General features: G+C 37.6%; 1 long non-coding RNA gene across 26 annotated transcripts in view; it reads right to left on the bottom strand.

The window, feature by feature from the left end:
* LOC140500898 (uncharacterized) overlaps positions 1 to 15,286 on the bottom strand; it is a 520,520-nt gene that overhangs the window by 52,976 nt on the left and 452,258 nt on the right. For 25 of the 26 annotated variants that reach the window (XR_011965958.1, XR_011965946.1, XR_011965955.1 and 22 more), the window contains 2 exons: positions 13,365 to 13,543; positions 12,241 to 12,460 (listed from right to left, as the gene is read on the bottom strand). This is a non-coding gene — a long non-coding RNA (uncharacterized lncRNA). Of the gene's footprint in view, positions 1 to 8,648; positions 11,527 to 12,240; positions 12,461 to 13,364; positions 13,544 to 15,286 lie in introns of those variants that run through there. The other variant, XR_011965957.1, reaches the window with a different exon arrangement.

Genomic DNA, 15,286 nt, shown 5'->3' with positions numbered 1-15,286 from the left:
AATATACAACAAAATTATTCTGTAAATTTTTTTTTCTTCCCTCTCCCCATGTTAGAGATGGCTACTTTAGATACACACACACACACACACACACACACACACATATAATATACAGACACACATACTTATACATATATATGTATATATGTAAAATTATGCTATACATACTTCTATTTCTTAGTTCTTTCTCTGGATGCAGATACCATCTTTCTTCATATGTCCTTTATAGCTAATTTGGGTATTTATAATAGACAAAATAACTTATTTGATCAAACTTGTTCTTAAAACAATATTGCTGTTACTGTATACAATATTCTCTCGGCTCTGTTTGCTTTACTCTTCATTAGTTTGTGCAAGTCTTTCTATGTTTTTATAAAACCACTGAATTCATCATTTCTTATAGCTCAGTCGTATTCCATCGCAATCATACACTACAACTTGCTCAGACATTCCCCAACTGATGGGCATCCTTGCAATTTTCAATTCTTTGCCACAAGAAAGAGAACTGCTACAAACATTTTAGAACATATAGGTTGTTTTCCCTTTCCCCTAATTATCTTTGGAAATAGGCCAAGAAGTGGTATTACTGGGTCTGCTGTAGAGGAAATCTAGAGAGCCTGGAAATTTCTGATCTACTCTACCATGTAGAATGGTGGAATGTAGCCTCCTTAACTTTACTTCTAATGTTCTCATCAATAAGTGTGTAAATTTTTTTTATAAAAAATTTTATATAGATGGGAATGTAGGCACATGGAATGATAATCACTAACAGTCTCCGATACAGCTTTGACAATCATAAGGTCTAGCATTTTCTTTGTACCTTTAGTTTTTTCCCTTCTTTCATATGCCATGAGAATGGGTGCCTTGCTGTCTCCCAAACTGTGTCCATTACTCTACTGAGCTTCTCTTTGGTCTAGTCCAGTTTCTTTTCCCATCTTTTTTTTCCTTCAGTGTCATTTCCACTTCCTCTGGCAGCATAGCCAGAACTGTGAAGGTAAATTCCAAATGTAATAACTATACTGAACATATTGGTGAATAGATTTTGTTTTAGAAATCTTTACAGAAATCTTTTCTATTTCTTGTCATTCTCAAGTTCACTCATGACTTTCATATAAGACTCATGGTCTTCCACAGTATCTCCAATCACCATCCTCAAAGGCTTTATTGTTCTTATTTATGACCTGTTTAACAGCCTGACCCCACAATCACTCAAAATCTAACTCTAATGGTGTCCTTCTCTACTCTATTTCAACCACAAACACTGTGACACATCTAAGATATAAGCTTTGACAAAAAAATTCCCATCTTTCTACTCTTCTTCAAATGTAATACAACAATGAGCCTACTTTTTGCCGTCATCATGATCTCTGGTCCTTGGATCCAACCTTTTTCTCCCAATCAATGTATCTCAGTCTGGTTTCACCCAACCCAGAGCTGGTCTATCATTTTAATGTCTCACCAGTTATCATAGACAGATATAGATAAATATTAAATACATAATATTAATAATATATATTATATAGTGTTCCTAATTCCTGGGTCCTCTACTACTCCATTCCTTTTAATACTTATCCTTGAGCAAACCCTACCATCTTATTTATCTATACTTAATCATGGGATTACAGATTCAGACTTTGAGTGGACCATAGAGGTCATCTAGAAATATTTTCACTTTTACAGATGAAGAAATTACTTGGCTTTACCTACAATTTTCAGTTGAGGTGCTATACTCAGCATAACCTACAGTTAATCTACCCTTCCTCTACTGCAGAGGAGAGCACTGTAGGTCATCAGTAAGCCTCTCCCCTACAAAGGAAGACTAAAGATCTCTTCAGCTATTGGGCATTTGCCCAGGTGAAGATCACATGATCTTTTAACTCTTCTGTCCTTTACTGTATCCTCTGTTTTCCTTGGGGAAGCTAGGTGGCACAGTGGATAAAATGCCCATCTGGAGTTCAAATTCAGCCTCAGATACTTACTAGCTGTGATCCTGGGCAAGTCACTTAACCCTGTCTGCCTCAGTTTCTTCATCTGCAAAACGAACTGGAGAAGGAAATAGCAAACCACTCAAGTATCTTTGCCAAAAAAAAGCTAAAAACAACTCAAACAGGGTCATGAAGAATTGGACTCAGCTGAAAAATGACTGAACAACAATAACTTTTCCTTAATTCAACTCACATCTAACTGATGGTCAGAATCCTATTTGGGTTGTTAGACTTCACGTCTCTTGGCTGAGGCAAGTATCCCCCATGTTTTGCTTCATCCAATAGAAAAGGAGTTAAATGAAACTGGTAAAGAAACTCCTCTTAAGCTCTCTGCATTATACTGCTCTGTGCTAGGAAAATGCCAAAGCCTGAGCTGTGTGAAGAAAACTGAACAGGCTGGTGAGTGGTGTCTTATATTCCCTTCACCAACAGATTACAGTCTGATCTTCTTACATCACCACCCATATAAACAATTTTTTAAGCTCAGAAAATTACATGACATACATTAATCTGCAGCATGGATCATTAATATCAAGAAAAAACATCAACAATTACTATACCATATAGTAGCAAGTTTTATTATTATATCATAATTATATTATAGATATAATTGTATTATAATGGCTTATAATAAACATTAGCACTTGTAGCAAAAAAATATCATTACTCTACTTCTCTAATTGTGCCATTAGCTGTCTTTGTGTGTGTCTTATCCTCCTTTTATAATATGCACAATGTGTGAACAGATATAATACTGCAGGTAAAGTTACATCTTAAACACTCAGTATAGTACTCTATACATAGCATATATTTTATAAATATTTCTGGAATGCATGTTCCACAAATGAAGAATGATCCTGCTGTTATATGAAAGATTCTGGTTTCTATACTCTTAAGATATATCATAAATTCACTTCATTCTTCAGAAAAACAAAATGCAAATTTTAACAGAAACTTGGATGAACCTCCAATTTCATTTGATCTAAGAATTTATAGGAAGCTTTAGGGTCAAATACAAATTCCTTTGTTTGGCACTGAAGACCCCATACACCCTGGCTTCACACTCTCTTTTGAATATAATTATACACCACTCCCCTGCATTTAGCAAATGGACCTTATTATTCATCATGTACAACACTCCATCTCCGGTTGCCATGCTTTTGGACATCATTCTTTATTCATCATTCTTAGAATGACTCTATCCTCATCTCCATCTCTAAAGATTCCTAGTTTCCTTCAAGGTTAAGATGAGCTCCAATGCCAACTCCTACAAAAAGCTTTTTCTGATTACTCTTAAATTACTTCATACTTATTTTCTATGAATTTTGTATACACGCTCATGTATATACATGTATGTACATGTTTTTTCCTCAACAGAGCAAGCTCCTTGAGGACAGTGACTTTCATTTCTAGAGTCTAGCACAGTGCCTGGTACAGGTAAATAAATGCTTCTAGGCTGGTTAAGGAATAGAAAGTCAAAATAAATATACAAATATCTGCATCTGATGCCATCAGCCAGAGGACACTGGTCAAAGCCAAGTAGTGCTAGAGTATGGTCTTGCTTCCATAGGACTATATTGTATAGTGTAAGAGAAACTACAGCCATGAAAAAGACATGAAACATGAAAATACATGAAAAAGACATCCCTGAAATTTCCAAATAATGAAAAGTTATTTAGTTTATTGTTCTATACAAAGAAAAAGGGCAAGTAGATTTTATAGAGTGATGATGAACAGAAGGAATCATGAGATGTACATGCTAGCAAGTTAAAACCATGGGAATATAAACTATTGTGTTCTTGAAAAATGCTACTCAGAATAACTAGAAATGGTTACTCTAATCATTGACAATATTTTTTCAACAGTATAATAAATTAAAATAGTTACCCTTTTCCTACATTATCATATAACTGCTATGGTACTCGTGTGTAAGGACAAAAATGAACTTTCACGTTGCTAGTCCCAAGCACTTTCTTCCAAAACTCTCATATTCAGTCTACTTAAAACCAATCATTTTTTTTTAAAAATAAAGTTCTGATGTTTTCTTCATCTGGCTCAGAAAATTCCTTTCAGAAAACATTATTCGTCTACTCTACTGGTTTTATTCCAATTCTTAGATAATTTAATTATCCTTTAAGTGGAGGGGGGAGTTCCATCTGTATCTTTACAAATCCTCCAAAATTCATATTACTTATTGTGATTTATTGCTTTGGTGCTTCTGTAGCAGTCTACTCCCCAAATTTCTTCCTCAGAAAGCATTTGACAGGTACACAGTGAAAGTGCTGAAGTGAAAGCAATGCGATTCTCCCAAGCCCCTCACCACCTGACCCCCTAGCACTACTGCTAGAAGAGAGTTTTGTTGAAATTCAGCAGTTCAGATTTCAATCTGATAACTAAGTTATTGAGAGAATCCCAACCATTTTGGTGGACCAGGTCCAAAGAACGTAGCTAGTTACTAAACCTCCCAGGGTTCTAGTCATAGCCTGTCCCTGAGGGGATGGGGCTATAATCAACCCCCCTCTAGCATGCATCACATATCAATCAACCAATAGACACAAATGAATGAATGATAAAGCATTCATTAAGTTCTTACAATTTGACAGACTATAGAGTACTAGGAATACAAATTTTTCTACCCTCAAGGAACTTACATTCTAATAAGGAAAGACAATGCATCAAAAGAGTCAGAAGGTAGGGACTGGGGCAGTAGAGGGAAAGGTAGGTGGCACTGTTTATGCATGGCTGGAAAGTGATGTGGAGGTTTAGTTACAGACTAGGTAAGGTGTGTTAGCCCAGTGTCCCAAGGGACAAATAAAATGTTTTTGTGCGAAAGGGATAAAAAGATTAAGGAGAATGACTGGAGTCTATATAGGCACAATTGTGTAGAAATGTCTCAGAAGTAAAATACAGGCAATATACATTTTAGCTAAGGGTATTTAATTAGGTGCTATAGAAAAAAAGCATTCCTACAAGTCTGAGGCAAAATCTCCCACAAGCATTCAGAAATCCATGGGATTCTGGGCTCTAACTGTGGAGACCAAGTGTGGAGACACAACTCTTGGTTACTAGAAGATGTTTCTTGAATTGTAACTAGGGCTTATGCTTTTTTAAGGTTCCTTTCTCCTTCAAGTAGTTCTTTCTATAGCCATCTGTGCCCATTTTTCTCCATGTTAGTTCTCAGTGTGCTTTGTGATGGTTCAGTTCCTCTAATGGTATACTTGATGACAGAAGAGAGGAGCTTAATTCTCTCTTAGGATCCACTCTGCTTGCCCCACCTCTTCTCAAAGTTTTCCAGCACAAGCAAAGGCTCTAGACCTCATGTGGCCTCAGGGCCTCAGGTTCCCCACCTCAGGTCTAGAGTTCTCTATCACATGACTGCTCTGATTCTTGACTGCTGATTTAGAACTTGTTATACATAGTCACAATTAGCATGTCTTAAACACCTACTATGTTCCAGGAACTGTGCTAAGTGCTGAGGGTACAAAGAAAGGGGAAGAGAGAAAAACAAAAACAAAACAGTTCCTGCTCTGGAGGCATTTATAGTCTAATTGAGAGAGCGGGCAGGTAACTGTAGAAACAAGATATATACAAGATAAATTGGGAGCAGTCTCAGAGGGAAGAGACTAAGATTCGGGAGGACTGGAAAAGATTTCTTGGAGAAGGTAGATCTTTTGCTGAGACCTGAAGGAAGCTAGGAAAGCTCAGAGGTAGAGATGAGGGGAGAATTTCCCACAAGGGAGACAACCAGTGGGAACCAGAGTTGAGATGGGGTGCCACGTTGGAGGAACAGCAAGGAAGTCTTGGATTGAAGAGTAGGTGGAGGGGAGTGAGACCAGAAAGGTAATAAGGGGCCAGGTTATGAAGGGTTTAATAAGCCAAACAAACCCAAGGCATTTGCTGTGTGACATAATCTCTCTTCATGTAAAGTGCAAAAACACTTCTGGGTGTTCTCCTTTGATTTTCTTATGCCCCCAGGATCCTACAAGATCTCATCAACTCTGGAATTTACATCTCCTCAATAGACCATCCCTTTTTTGAGTAGGCAGGGTAGAAGGTAGAGTTCTTTATTTAAGAACAGCACCCAGTGAAGGTATCCTTTCACTTCCCACCCAGCTGCATTCTACTGGTCATCAAGTACCTTGCCAGGTACCCTCCCCTCTCACCTCCTTTTTAGCTTTTACATGGGTTATATGGGGTGTTCAGGTAGGACTAGCACCTCTGGTGTGAGGGCCTGCCAAGACCTTTTTAGGGATGCTCATCTACCTTCAGTGTCCACCTGATTCACCCAATTCTCACCAGTGGCTCCAAGAAACTATAGCTAAGCAAGGTTAAGTGTAATCAAGGCGGTTTTAATCTGTAAGTGAGTTAGAGGAGGATGTCTACTCCAAGCATGTGAAGACTTCCTGGGCAGAATGAGCAGATGAGAAAAATTTGCTCCAATGGGCATGAAGATGGCTGAAGCAGGCACTGTGGAGCACTTAGAGCTTGGTCAGGCCTTGAATACACCTAGGTCATGCACTACATCCCAGGCCTTAGCCAGTTGTCTTGGCTTTTGTCCCTGGACTTTGATGACTGGAAGAGAGAATGAAGTTGATGACTTTGTGCCTTATTTAAATCCAATTCATGTGCAAGTCAAGACATCACCCATGATGTCACTGGTCCTCTTTGAAAATAAAAAAACAAACATCTTTTAAGTTTTGTCTCTACAGGGATCACACCTCCACCCCCACCCCCACCTTAGATTGTGAGCTCCTTCAGGAAGGGCTATTTTTTTTGCCCTTCTTTATAACCTCACCACTCTGCAGCTAGCACACAGTAGTTGCTTAATAAACGTTTACTGACTACTTAGAAGAATCTTGGCTCATAGCAGGCCCTTAATAAATGTTTATTGACATACTCCCAAATTAAATCCTACCAAATTAAAGATTTATATGTACTTAATTTACACATCTGATTGATTCAATCCACTCACACAATTCTGTGATCATATTAATTTCTTAAACAAGAAAAACCTTAAAAGGGGTGGGGGAGGGAATAAGATAGATATAAGAAAGCAAAATTATTCTACATATTAGATAATTTCTTGTGCTAAACTTTGCTTTATTCAAGAAAGAGAAAAACACTAAAAAATTGGTAAACATTATTGAGATTCTAGTAATTTATATTATACCAGAATGTAAATGGATTTCTCATATTAGCTCTTAAATTACTGCTGGATTAACAGAAATATTAGAACTTTGGGGGAAGGTTAGGAAAGCTTACTTCTAACTTTTTTTTTTCCTGATCATTAAAGAACAAACAGAATGACTGTGGTTGAGAAAAGCTGCAAAGGAAAGCATCGGTAACACAAATATCCTGAATAACTTAGTCCTTCACCTGAATGATCCCATTCTCCAAAGCAAAAGTATAAGCTTGATCATAGAGAACTGTCACACCTTGAACTTGGCTTCTTTCAATGCAACAAACATTTATTGAGCATTCACTATTTTGAAGGCATTATATTCTCAAGGGTCTTATAAAATAGTTGGAGAAACAGGACATATGCAAAACAAATAATAATAGAGAATCATAGAATGTTAGAGACAAAAAGGACCTTAGAAATCTTGAGTTCAAAACTCTATGCCTGATGCTTACTATCTAAGTGGCACTGGGAAAAACATTTAACCTCCTTGGTCCTCAACATTCCCAACTGCAAAATAAGGGGATTGTACTAGATAATCTCAAGGATTCCTGGGCTGTAGCTCTAAACTAATAATTCTATGTTCTTATCCAACTCCTTTATTTTATAAATCAAGAGACCAAGACAAAGAGAGGGAGGAAGATTTGTCTATGGTTAAACAGTATGAAAAATCGACATTTGAACTCATGTCCCCTGCCAAAGTCAGCATCTCTCCACTACCCCACACCAATTCAGCATATCCCATGCCCATTTAAAATGCCAAATTTAACAAATGAGTGGTAGAGACACTAAGGACCACAAGAGTCCAACTCATTCATTTCTCCCTCTTCCTAACCAAGAAAAGATGCATGATAAATTGACATTGGAGAAGATAGACCAAGTATCTTAGGCTCATATGTGTGTGTGTGTATGTATATGTGTGTGTGTGTGTATACACACACACATATATAATATGTGTGTGCATGCATGTAAATTTATAATACATGGGTGACTATACATTCATGCGTGCATATACATGTATGTGCATCTTTATGTATGTGTGGATAAAATTGGTTTTGGCACAGTCTAAAGCATAATGTCCCACACCCCAAAGACAATATGGTATCATGCCCCTGTCACAATAATAAACTGCCCTATGGAGGCACTGTGGTGCAGTTCAAAGATTTCTGAATTTGGAGTGTAAAGGATGATTTCAAAGCTTGGCTCTGCCATTTACTACCTGCCTGACCTTGGGCAAGTCACTTAATCAATCAACAAGCAGTTATTAATTGCTTCCTCTGTGTTAGGCACTGTATTAAGCCTTAGGGATACAAAAGGGAGAAAAAAATTAATAGCCTCTATCTTCAAGGAGCTCACTTAACCTCTTAGAAAAGAGTTTAGTAAAGAAACAGAAAAGAAAAAGAAAAAAGTGTGCCTTCAAGGAGCTTTCTTGACCATTGTTACCTTAGTCATAAAAAAGTTGCATTAGATTACTTCTACAATCCCTTCCAGATTTAAATCTATGATTCTATTACATCTGTGTTCTTTACCATGCTCCCATGTTCTTCTTTTCTTCTTCTCATTTTTAAATAGGCAAAGTAAATTAAAAATAAAATATCTGCCACAGATATGTGATAAAGATCAAGCTTATGTTACTGCTGACAGAACAAATCAGACACTGGACCAATCATAGAAACAATCTGTTCATTCAGCATTGTGATTTGATTATATGGAATTCATTCAAAAGCATTCTTAGAAAAAACTCAACGTCCACTCTTAACATCTCAATAAGCATGCTGCAGATCATGAACCATGATAGTAATTATAACAGCTTGACCATATGCCTTTTAGAAGACGATGTGGAACACTTGTGCTGAAAGGATGCTCTTCGTCATCATCATCATCATCATCATCCTTTGAGCCCCTTTCACAGTTGAACAGCACATTATGTCATTGCTGTGTGTTACAATATATTGGGGAGGGGGCAGAAATGATATTGCAATTAACAGTATCAACCTACAAATGCTCTGTGACATGCAGTCTAAATAAATATTTACACACAGCTCTGTGGGGTATATCATCATATACCTATCTACATATAACAAATACATGAATAACCTTGTAGTTTCCTCTTAAAATCTAGTTGAATTATAAAGCCTATCTCAATGACTTCTCATTGCCATGCTATGCGCATGCTGTTGGACTAAAGCACTGAATTCAATAGCATCCTTCTAACCTTGAGATTGGAATGTTGAGTAAGTGTCACAGTATTGACTGCCATGAAGGTTAAGATGATTATATTGGGGTTAAAGATGAGGAGTCGTTTCCAACCTTTAAATGCGGAAATACTTAAAATGTGCAAAAATGTAGCCCAATATGTACACCATTTACATCATTTATAATTATTGATTTAAATACAAAGTTCAAATAAAATAATAGTTGCAAGGAACCTAAGTCCAAATAACTATTTCCACTTCTGTGTTATGAGGTCCAGATTTCTTGATATGAGAGTTCTGTTTGAAACAGCTCTATTCCTACCTTCACGTGTGACGGATTTATGTTTCTAAAATCTACTCACTTAGAGTGTAAGAGTTTTCAATGGTGATAAACTGACCAAAAGTAAGCCATAATTCTACCCAGGATAATATTTCTTCCTTGGTTTTATTGAGCTAAAATGCCTACCTAGCCATGTTTCCAAAGCAAAGTGCATTTTTTCCCCTTTGGAAACTTGGCTTTCCAAGGGTTTACCACTTAATCTTCGTTTTTATTGAATGTGCTCAAACACTGCACATTTTCAGAGAGGTTTCAAGACAAAAATGCCACCAACATCACGTGACCCAGTGAGCTCCTGCTATGACTTCAAATAAAGAATCTAAGTCCTCAGATTTGGCTCTTTCAATTCCAAATCTGTAATGTAGTATAATAACTAATAGATATTCAGTGTCTTTGAGGTAGGCCAATACTGAAAGCAAACAAACAACAACAAAAAAAACTATCATGACCAGATACTGGATGAACAGGCCAGTCAACTTTTCCTGTCAAGGACTATTTAATTTGCTTGGAATTATACCTACATAGTAATGGGAAAGAACACTACAGACCTTTCCTTCCTAGGTATGCACTATACCCACAAAGCCTGAGGCTATATCTCATCAAATATTAACTCTTGCTATGATCTTAGAATGCTTGTTGAAGGCCTAAGCTTGCCCCTACCGTATATAGACAGACAAGAGAAATAGGTTCACAACCATTTTTGACATTCAGAATAAACACAGGATGGAACTAAACCCTAAATTCCAAATTCCATTTACTTGGAAAGGGGACAGTTAGGTGATGCAGGGAATAGGAGTACCAGCCCTAAAGTTAGGAGGACCTGAGTTCAAATCTGCCCTCAGATATTTACTAGCTGTGTGACTCGGGCAAGTCACTTAACCCTGTTTGTCTCAGTTTCCTTATCTGTAAAGTGAGCTGGAGAAGAAAATGGCAAACCACTCCAGTATCTTGCCAAGAAAATCCCAAATGGGGTCACAGAGAGTCAGATGTGACCAAAAAGCCTCAAGAACATCAACAGATTTCCTTGAAGGGAACCCAAGAGACCTATATGATTTCACACACAAAAAAAAAGTGAGCAGGGACAGATTTTTGATATAGCAAGAGAACAAGAACTTGTTTTGACTTTCTCTAGAAGTAAGGTGGCAAGTTTCAAAATAATGAAAAACAAAAGTCATTTTGACTTTTTATCACAATGGATACATTTTAGTTGCAACTGGCTGAGGGGCTAACACTCCATCAATGGCTTCTCACTTCCACTGTTTCCTGAATTACCATCTATGCCTCTTGAACCTGAACACCTTGGGGATTTATTTTTCAGCTGAAAAGAGAGACACCAGGATATAATAGCTAAATTGCTAGCTCTGTAGTTAGAAAGATGTTCTGTCTCTAACACATAGTATTAGTGTGGGCATGGATAAGTAGCTTAGCCAGATCTGAATTAATAGGTGGAGTTTTCACACCAAATTTCAATAGACTCATGAAATCACAAAACAGGACCAAAAAATGTACCCACCTCACACACACACACACACACACACACACACACACACACACACACACACACAATCTGGTGGTGTGGGAGCCACTAATTTTTTATTCAGTAGATGCTCTTTTTCAGAGTAGCAAATAATTTAGGCCTCAGTGTCACCCATCATCTGTGACTCCAGATGCCCCATAGAAACTCTAGCTGCCTCCGCAGATTGAAGCTGATCTTGGTGAATTCATTTCCTTCTGACATGCCAAACAAAATACTCCATGGCCCCCCACACTCTGTGGATGCTCTCCTGTGGATGCCAGGGTCCTTGCTGTTATAGTAGTGACACCATCCAACTAAAATTCAAAAGGTCAAAATGAGACAAGTAATAACCCGACTTTCTAATCAACAAACATCAAGCCCCTGTACTCGGTACCTCCTCTACCCTTTCACCTCAATTTTCATCTTCCTTTTATGTACTGTCTCCTCCCCTTAGAGTGTAAACACCGTGGAGACATTCACTGTTTCTCTTTTTTGTATTATACTTCCAGCTCTTAGCACAGTGCCTGGCACACAGACCTTAATAAATGTTTATTGACTCTAGAATAGTGATGTCAAAGAGAAACAGGATCACTAAATCACACATAAGGATCCCTGTGGACTGTATATTGACTTAGAAAACCACGCATGTATATATATATGTGTGTGTGTGTGTATACTTATACATATATATGTATGTATTTTAATATATCAACCCACTAAAATCAGATAGGAACTGCATTTTAATCTGATTTGGTCGACACGGGAGTATTATGAGCTGCATGCAACCCACCATGTGTTTAACACCTCTGCTCTGGAAAGCAACTTAGTGCCCCTTCTGAGCCTACTTGGAAAGTTTAATGGAGTCCCATAATTCTTTCAAGGAACATTTCTATTATATGTTTGTTCAAAGCCTTTTAGGGTTATGCTGAGGGCGGGGGGGGGGGGGAAGGGGGGCAGGTGGTAGGCGGGGTTTGGAGAGGGGTAGACAAGACTACATAATTCCCCATAACGTCATATTCTCAGCTGACCTCTCTCCTTTATTCAATTCTTCTTTGGCTCAGAGCATGTCTTCATCCTCAGTTCAACCCTCTGTGGTCGAGCTCCCGATCTCATCACTCAGAGTTAACCAATGATCACTTTACTGCCAAATTTGATAGCGTTTTTTAAGTCTTCATACTTCTTGACTTCTCTGGAGTATTTAAAGCTTCAAGGATGCTGCTATGTGCCAGAGTTCAGGGAACAATGGATCTAGAAACAAGAAGATCTGAGTTCAAATCCTGCTTCAGAAACTTACTAATTGTGTTTTCCTGGACAAATCATTTAACTTTTCTCAGCCTCAGTTTCCTCATCTGTAAAATGAGGAAAATAATTGTACCTACTTCCCAGGGTTGTTGTTAGGATAAAATGAGATAGTACATACAGTATTTATAAAGCACATTGTAAATTTTAAAGTGCTATGTAAGTGCTATCATTATGATTATTATTAAACCACCCTCTCTTCCAGACTTTCCTTCCTCTCTGAGGTTCTGTGACACTGCTATGTAGTGATTATCCTGTGTCTCTGACTAACCATTTTCAGTATCCTTTGCTGGATTACTATTCATATTGTGGTCCCTAATTATGGGTGAACCACAGACTTTCTCTTGGGCCCTCTTCATATCTCTTTTCCCTTTCCTCTCTTCTCTTGCCCCCTTGAAGCCTTTTCTTCCCTCTGTATCTCTTCTCCTCCTCCTCCTTCTCTCTCTCTCTCTCTCTCTCTCTGTCTCTCCCATCACTTCAATAATCATCATCTCTTTGCAAATGACTTCCAGATCTATCTATCTAGGCCTTTTTGCTCTCCTGAGATAAAGTCCTACAGCACCAATTCCCTATTGAGCATTTCTAAGTAGATATTGTATAGGCATTTCAAATTCAATATATCCACAAGAGAAATCACTATTTTTACCCCCAAAACTACCCATCTTCTGAGCTTCCTAATTTCTAGTGTACTTCTTGTCACTTGTCAGCAAACCTAAAGTCTCCCCAACTTTTCATTCTCCCTCACCATACAGATCCAATCATTCATCTAATCTTGTTATTTCTACCAATGCAATACCCTTGTATCCCTTCTTTCCACTCACACAGCCACCACCCTAATTCAGGAATTTATTACCTCTTTCCTGGTTACTGAAACAGATCCCTACTGCATCCTGGGCCCTGACTTTCATCTTGCCATTTGGACTTTGATGACTCTGGAAGAGAGAGTAAGGCTGATGCTTCTGTGCAGCTCTGCCTCCCTTAAATCTAATTCACATGTGATTCAAGAAACCATCCAGCAATGACGCTGGTTCTCTGTGAAAACAAAGGATAAACAACAACAATTGTGAAACACAACTACAAGTTAGCAAGACAGTCCATGCCCTCCAATTGTAATGGAGGAAGGCAAGACTGAAGGTGGATCTGGAAAGAGGGCTCTAGTACTCTCATTGGAGGGGGAAAGATGGTAGAGAGTCCAGGTTCCCAACAAAATAGGTAAAGTTCATCTACTGGAGCCAGGTAACCCATCATTTTTTGTTCCATATTGAAATAAATTCACTTATGCCTAAGGGGACAAGGGAAAACATCAAAAGCACAGTTTATACCTCTTACCAAATCCCTAAAATACTTGAATTCACTCTTTCCTATTCTGCAAGTAACTGTTATTTGTTTTGTATATGTGAGAAAACATGTATGTGTGTGTGTGTGTGTGTGTGTGTATGAGAGGCAGCTGCACCATGAATAAATAACATATTTCAATATGGACCCAGGAACAGTCCTTTTATCTCATAGAACTATGGTTCCTTAAGGCAAATCTGCAAATTAAACTTTAATAGTGACCCTTGGTTCTTTCTCTCTCTTCTTCTCTTAAAAAAAAATAGTGGCTCTTAATTCCTTATAATATAAGGCAGAATGTGGTCAAGTTCTACAGGAAAGGTTTGAAGAAAATGCTACTAGAGCAATGAGACAGAGAGAGAAGGACATATTACATTCTTATTCTTAACTTTTATTTTTCCATAACTATTCTAGTATGAGAGATATTTAATGCAGAAAGACAGGTGATGCACAGTAACAGAAAAGTTAGCATCAGAGAACTAATTAGACCTGTAGGCCACCCAATTATCACAGTAATCAAGGAGCACTTTACGTAGCAACTGAATTTAAATGACTGAAGATAGAGAAAAATTGTGTTGATTCCCCTTCATTTTCTAATGAAAAACTTTTAATGGGATATCTGTGTTATTTCTCCAAATTATTAAGCATCCATAATGCCCAATACATAGTATAGAGAAAGCAAAAGATTCAGATTTGTGTCTTTATATTTGGATGAATTTGGGATTGTATTATGTATGTGCACTCCCTAGACCTCCCTTCAAAACGATTAAAACACCTCTAGTCCTTTGCATATAATTCTTGTCCATATCTTTCCATGAGACACATACAGAGAAGTAGATAGCAAAGTTGACTGTGATAAAGTCAAAGAAGTGGTCTACAACAGAAGCATCAAACATATGCCTCACAGGCTATATTGTTACCTGAAACACTTGGGAGAGCTGTCCAAAACAGATAAAAATATAACTGGGAAATATTTAACAAAGTAAGTAAAAATACAGTAGAACATAGATAATGTTACTATGTGGTTTTCTAAGTCAACATATGGCCCCCACATATCCTTATGTAACATTTAGTGGCCTTATTCCTATCTGAGTTTGAGGATAGATAGATAGAGGACTATTAGGAATATGAACAAAGAAGGACCACTTTCACCAAGGGTGATCAGGTTATATGTATTTTAGTATGTCAAGAATATCAACATGACACATGGATTTGATCTTCTTATCTAATTCTTGCCAAAGGATCAGCTCACTTTTTCTCCCAGTGTCACATGTCCTTGATGATATACACTGAAAGTATGATTTAAAAGACATCTTTGACAATGTTAACAAGTTTAAAACAAGTGAATCATACCAAAGATTATCTAATAATTTTCAATCATGATAGTGATCTTCATATAACTGATTTATAGCAGCAATCAGTACCAATCATGAAGACTGAAAA

Source organism: Notamacropus eugenii, chromosome 4, assembly GCF_028372415.1.
Source record: "Notamacropus eugenii isolate mMacEug1 chromosome 4, mMacEug1.pri_v2, whole genome shotgun sequence".
NCBI lineage: Eukaryota > Metazoa > Chordata > Mammalia > Diprotodontia > Macropodidae > Notamacropus > Notamacropus eugenii.
This window is presented reverse-complemented; position numbering and strand designations above follow the sequence as displayed.